The sequence below is a fragment of the Palaemon carinicauda genome, chromosome 18 (genome assembly GCF_036898095.1).
Source record: "Palaemon carinicauda isolate YSFRI2023 chromosome 18, ASM3689809v2, whole genome shotgun sequence".
Classification (NCBI taxonomy): Eukaryota; Metazoa; Arthropoda; class Malacostraca; order Decapoda; family Palaemonidae; genus Palaemon; species Palaemon carinicauda.
Window position 1 is genome coordinate 56,243,976 of NC_090742.1, and position 7,500 is coordinate 56,251,475.

Sequence of the window (7,500 nt, forward strand, 5' to 3'; positions counted from 1 at the left end):
AGACAAGATGAGCCGTAACCATAGACAAGGATCCATTGTACCATTGTCTGGTGAGTCAATGTACCCAATAACTCTCCAGTAGTAGTATCACAACGGGTGACTGGTGGCCTGGCCAAACTACTACCTAAAGACGAGTTTAAGTTTATTAAGAATTAAAATTTATATATTTTGATTTGAAATATATCGGGCAAAAGTAAGTAATATGGATGCAACATAATTTCCTTTGAATAATATATAGCTTATTTTTATTCATTCCTGCTGTTGTGCAGTAAACTATAAGGGAAAGTATGGGTTTATTTTGAGGATTCTTAATCGAAATATCCATTCTGAGGACTAAAAACCTGTTAACATTATTCTCATTCTGATCACTTCAAGTAAGACAAAAATATTTAGGTTTTCCTATTTTTCCTTTTTCATTTGGAAGTTAAGTGCTTTATAAAATAATAACCCATAACATAAAAAAAAAAAAAAAAAAAAAAAAAAAAAAACACGATTTAGAGCAATCCAATTGTCACGGGGAATTTTGATTTTTTCCCCCGGACAAAAATTTCTATTCGACATCAAAAGATTTACATTCGATGTTCCTGTGTGAATGACACAGGAGAACTTGAGAAAGTAGTGGAACGATGGGTCCCACCTGCTGGCTTCTATGGCATCTGAACATTACTATTGAACCTTACTCTCTAAGTTTTGTAGTGTCATAGACTATCCTGATTAATACAGTACGTCCCATCCCTAGGTTGTAAGAGAGAGAGAGAGACTTGGTCCATATTTTTCTTTACTCAGCTTAAGGCGTTGTACACTTCCATAATTTGATCTCCCAGACTGGTTCCCTGTAATTATTACAGTTATTTATTTTCTTTATTCCTCAAATAATAATATATGTGAAAATAGAGTAGGTTACCTTTGAGGTTTAAAAGGCAAAGGGAATCCTACGAGACTAAGCTGGGTAAATTAGGCTAATATGCCTTTTAATGCAATGTAGATAGGCTAGGCCTCTTCAAACATCTTTAAAAATGCCTTAATTAAGGTTTATATGCAATTTTATGTTAGGCTACAGAATGTTACTGTGACCTCTGTGCCTATGTTAGGTAGGGTATAGGAGAAAATAGGCTAACTCCTGTATCTATCTATATTGAATACATTTTATAACCTAAATTATTTTCCAAAGGAAATATAATTATCTATTTGATAGGAAAAATGTCTTGCTAGGCCTTCAGAAATAATTGAATAGCCTAATAAAAGATCAGAAGCAACGGAATTTTCCATGGGAAAACAAGAAGGTCGTAATGTTACTAACATGTTTATATCACCCTTTAAAAAAAAAAAAAAAAAATATAATAATATATATATATATATATATATATATATATATATATATATATATATATATATATATATATATATATATATATATATATATATATATATATATATATCATACTCAGGGAATAAATAGGGATGTCTTGTAAAATGATTCAACACGACCACGAGTGTGTATGCAAACATTGCCGGGCATTGGCGAGCCACTGCATCCATTCTGATCTCTTTTTCCTCTCTATCTATATCGTAATATTTCCTATTCTTATAATAATCTTCTAGATTATAACTTCAGGTCTTACCTTTGAAAAGGGATACGTTCAATGTCTTCTCTAACGACCCAAACAAATACCTTTAAAGGAAGGGAATCTTGCTCATCCCACCTCCCCTTGTTTACTCCAATGCCATTACGGCCAAACGAAAGTAAGAAGGAATCTAGACACGTACCCGATATACAGTAGAGAGAGAAAAACAAAGGAAGGGAATCCCAATACTGTTACATGCATTCAAATTAAGAATAGGGATAATTCGAGTCTGATGTCTGATGATGAATCAATTTCTAAAAAAAAAATAAAAAATACTAAAAGGATAAAATTTTCCTCTTACACAATTACAGTAATTACTATGGTTTTCCACGAAAGATGATCACCAAAATGTATTGTAATAGAGTTACAAAAGTTTTTGAATAGTTGACTGTTCCTTTAAGATGAAGGTACTAATCTTAGTAACTGGGGTATGATACCTTGAAAGACTTATTTGTTAATATCTGATAGTCTTTGGCTAGCAAAATTTATATATCTTTATATAACAAACACTATTATGAACCTTTTCTTAAGAAATGTAGAAGACTTTGTACAGCAAGTTATATTCTGTATTTTCAAAGATACTTTCTCCTAGTATCGTGATCCTCCCGTGATACAAAATTAAAGGTATTTGTATGATTTCATATCCTATAGTTAGAATACACCACATTTCTCCATTGATAAATAAAGTTTACAATTGTTCTATCAATAATAATTAGAGGAAGTTTCCACCTCGCACAGCTAAAGATATCTGTTTTATGAATAATAACTTCTATTCAAACTAAGTTATTTTCATTCTAGGAAGTTTTATATTACTTTTGAAAGGTATTATAATGATGATGATTTAGTGTTCATTATAAAACATCTGTGTATTTCACTCTGACTCTGTTCTGAACTATGTGAATTGTGAAAAAAGAAAGAAAACACAAAAAAAAAAAAATCGACGGACTTACAGTATTCTTGTTGGGGTAGCATTTTACTTGCTAGTTTCATGACCTGGCGCCAACACAGGTCAGCGCCAAAAAAGGGGCAGGTATTTTTTGGCGCCGCCCTTTTAGCGACGACTATTTGGCGACGACTATTAGGCGCTGACCTGTTTTGGAGCAGACATGTTTTGCCGCTAACTTGTTTTGGCGCTGAGCTGTTTTATAGATAGGTTAGACAAAAATAGAATGGATAAAAACAGGGCAGACAATACTACATTGGATCCAACTCTGGTTATGGCTCAAGTTTTCCTTTGTCTACATATACACCGAATAGTCTTTCCTATTCTTCCCACATTATCTTCTGTCCTTATACACCTGACAACGTTGAGATTACCAAACAATTCTTCTTCGCTCAAGGGCTTAACTACTATACTGTAATTGTTCAGGGGCTACTTTCCTCTTGGTAAGGGTGGATGAGACTCTTCAGCTATGGTAAGCAACTCTTTTTTGATAAGGACACTCCAAAATCAAACTATTGTTCTCCAGTCCTGGGTAGTGCCATAGCCTCTGTTCCATGGTCTTCTACTGTCTTGGGATAGAGTTCTCTTACTTAAGGGTACACTCTGGCACACTGTTCTATGTTATTTCTCTTTTTCTTGTTTCCAAGAAGTTTATATACTTTATTTAATAGTTTATATAAGGTTTTATAGTTTATATAATGTTGGTACTTTTAATAAAATATTTGATTTTACTTGTTCACTACTTCTGTTGTAGCTCATTTATTTCCTAGTTTCCTACATTTACTGGGTTATTTTTCCGTTGATGCCCTTGGGTTTATAGCACCCTGCTTTTCCAACTAGTGGCTTTGCTAATAATAATAATAATAATAATAATAATAATAATAATAATAATAATAATAATAATAATAATAATTGATGCAGTCTTCAGACCAAAGCTCTTGTTTGGTGGTACCAAGAGTGTTTCTTATGATTTGCATTAGTTGCAGGTGAAAATGTATACATCCGCAGTTTAACCCTGAAGCAATACTACTGTAAGAATTACATTTTTCCCCACATTATATTGATTATCACTTCCTTAATCGCTTGTTAGGGATGCAACACACTTTGTTCCTGTCTTGCAGGTTATCTTGGAAATTCGTTCGATGTACCCTGGGTAAATTTTGCTCGAACTCTCTTTCTGCATAAGGATGAGACCTTTTGGGATTTTCCCCAACATGTAAGTGAAATTGAATACTAAATCAGTGTCAGAAGCCTTCCCCACTGCATGTTCAGGATACAGAAGATTTGACTTGTTAATAAAACACACTGAAATTTTTGGTTGTGATTTCTTGGTTTTTCTTCTCAGTACATTATAGATGCATGGACAATTAAAGGAAATTTATTTTTGTAGTTATTCATTCGTTTGCAAAAGAAATGTCCATTGTTATGGGAGTTTCAGTGGAGCTTGTAGACGAGTGCACACCTATCTTGTTTACTGAAGTTGTGTTTAAGGATGTAAAAATCATAAACTTTGGACTTGAAAGCTCAAGTGTCGCTTAGTTAGTATTTCACTTCCTAGTCTCAGGAAAGAGGAGTGATATAACAGGAATTTGAAAGCACAGTTTGATTTGCATATGCTACATTAAAATCATGCATGAGACCAGTATCCTTTAAGCTACTTGATTTATTTAGACAAGCTCAACTTAACTAGGTCTTGGGTATTTTGTATCATGCACTCACATGCGAAGAAATGGAAAGTTCTGTGGAATCTGAGCTTTTTGTGTATGTGCATTACATTGATTTTATGGCTGTAAGTAGTGTACTGAAAAACACTACTAACTGGATTTAGTCAGAATGTCTGGGGGTATTCAACCAGGACCACACAGGAAATTGCATATCTGAGACATGTGAATAGGTGGTTTGGTTTCTTTTTAAACCATGTGCCTTGCAGGCAACTTGAACTGGTAAGTAGATCCTTTTACAAAGAAATATGGGTCAATAATTGTAGAGTTAAGTGGAATTTATTGTAGCATATCGATATTCATGGTAGTCTTGATTATGGAATGCTTCTTTAACCATTGTTTATTGACCAATTCTATGAATAAGTTTTCTGATTTATTTGACTAGCAATAAATTAATAGTTTGTCACGTGAATTATAATCAATTGCTGAATTAGAATCCTTGTTAAGATCCTAACACATTATTAAATTCTCCATTTTGAATTTTGTATGAGTGTTGCTCATTGGTAGCCATAAACTTTTCCATATCTTTATTATTTCTTTTAGTATATGTTTTGATTTGCTTATCAAAGCGAAAGCAAACTTGCAACCTCTGCAGAATTTTACTCACGTTTCTAGGTAGTGTGTTGAACATTTTCTAGTCCTTCCTTAATTAGCCAGGAAATTTGCACATGACCACATCTTAGACAGATAATATCTTCCTTCTGATCACAATTTCGGATTTTATAGTCCCTTGGAAATTTATCCCTTTGTTATTACCTTGAAGATAATTAAATGAATATTGAACATTCTACTTAGTTTATCCATTCGAGTTTGGAGAGTCTGTTTCTCATATACTGTACTAAACAATATTTTTCTAAATTCCAGGGCTATAGTTGATGATTCCAATAATTGGTGTCTCTTCATTTGCTGCAATTTTTACTTATTGTATTTAATTTACTAGTATTATTTTCACTCTGATATGTCAACTGTGCTTTTGAATTTGATAACCCATGACTTGCTATTAGAAGGTATCTTATTGGAATTTGTTTGGGAGTGTCAAATACTAATGAAGCTCAAAACGCTGGCCTTGACACTGAGTTCTACTAGAAAGTCTTAGTGAGTACTTGCCTATACTACAGATATCACCAATGTAAAGTATCCCATTAGTATAACATTAATGTCCATAAGACTCAATCCTAGTGAAAATTGAGGGATGAAGCCACAGAGGGGGATATTGAGAAATTGCTTAACAACCCATGGCTCAAGGAAATCCTACACCTACAGCTATTCGGGAGTACCATACCAGAACTATGAGAACAAATGGATGAGTACTAAAATCCTCAAAACAGAGGCTGTAAAAGAGAAAAGAGAAGCCTTTCAACTATGATCTTCTATTAAATAGCCATAGAACAATTCTTTAGGAAGCAGCTCACATAATGCTTCACAAGGTAGCCATTCCCACCATCAAAAGGAAGATCCGAGATTGGACCACCATTTGGTCAATCTAAAAGGTCACAAAACACAACTGGGAGAAATTCCTAGATGCCCTAAATATGACACACTTATATTTTTTTTTTCTAAATCTATTAGCTCAAGATAAATTACTCACATTCAGTTACAATGTTTTTCAATGCTACATGAATAATATTAAGATTGCATACATCTTAACTCACTGTGAATTCCATATTTGATACATCTTACATCTGTTTAATTCAAAGAGTTTGTTATATCATTCTCCATTAATCAATACATATATATATATATATATATATATATATATATATATACACATATATATATTTATATATATGTGTGTATATATATATATATGTATATATATATATATATATATATATATATATATATATATATATATATATATATACATATAGTTTTACCTCGTTGTAATTCTTTGTGGGAGTATGGTAGCCTAAAATGCTTGGTTTCTAAAACAATTTTCCTCTGAGAAAATTAAGGTAATTCTCTCAGGGAATTCAGCCAGTCCGTAAATACACGCATACACTCATTTCTAAAGGTTTATTATGTAAATTAGTGAACAAATTGTAACCCCGAACATTATAAGTCAGAACAAATTGATATTTCAGAATAAAAACAGAAATATTGACAAACGAACTCTTACTTTACCTTTGATGAGAGTTGTGGCTGGAGTGAGGGAGACGAGAAAGGAGAACATCAGTCCATAAGATCCTCTAATGAAATATGGCTATTCGCGAGTGTCGTTCACTTTACTATCACTAACTGAATCACTTGATTTACATTTTTACGAAACTGTTGTCTTTTTTTTAACACTCTTACATTTAGTTTTGAGAAGGGAAATTTTAACAGACGACTAATTTTATTCTTTTCTTTAAAATTGTGTGAATAGGGGATGAAAGTTACATGAACATGTCATGAACAATACCTGTGTGATAGTGTGGCGTATGGGCGACCGCAAAAAAAAAAAAAAAAAAAAAAAAAATGCGCGTAACTGGATGTTTATTTAAGATAAAATCTACTATTGTTAAATCGAGGTCTCGAGTTTTCTGTAAATGCTGTATTATCCCTATTTTATGGAGAATGTAGTTTTATGATATAGTTCGTATGCGTACCCTGAGCAGTGTGAGCTGAGTTGAGTAGGCTATTCTATAAAGCTTAAGTTATGTTATGGTATATTAATTTCAAGTAATATTCTGCTACCTGTGCTTACTCTTCCATTCCTTAAGCTATTGTATGTAATACTTTTAAACAATTTGCCATTGGATAGGCTACTCATCTAGATAATTATTTTGCAATATGATGCTATTCCTAGTTCCAAGTGCGAGACAAGGTTTTAAGTCTTACAAGACCAAGCTTATTAGTGGTCCGAAGTAGAATATTCGATTGCTTTAATGAATCACCTTTTAGTTTTGGTATAGTAATCTTTCAATTTAATCTAGTAATTAAGCTGCTAATTGTATTGTACTCAATCATTTTCGTTTGATCTTGGAGGTGGCCTAAAGTATTCAAAGAACGACTAAATTTTTATAGTTTTGTTCTAGTATTTATCTGACATTTAACAATATATCTAAGAATTGCTTGTATAGATTCTAAAGCTACTTAAAAAAAGATGATCAGGGTCTACTGGAGACAGAATCTCTGGTAAGATTATAGTACCGAACTGTGATAGTATAAGAAGTTTCTGTTTATTGTCAGTCAAGAAAAATTAAACAAAATATCATCAGGCCTAGTTGGG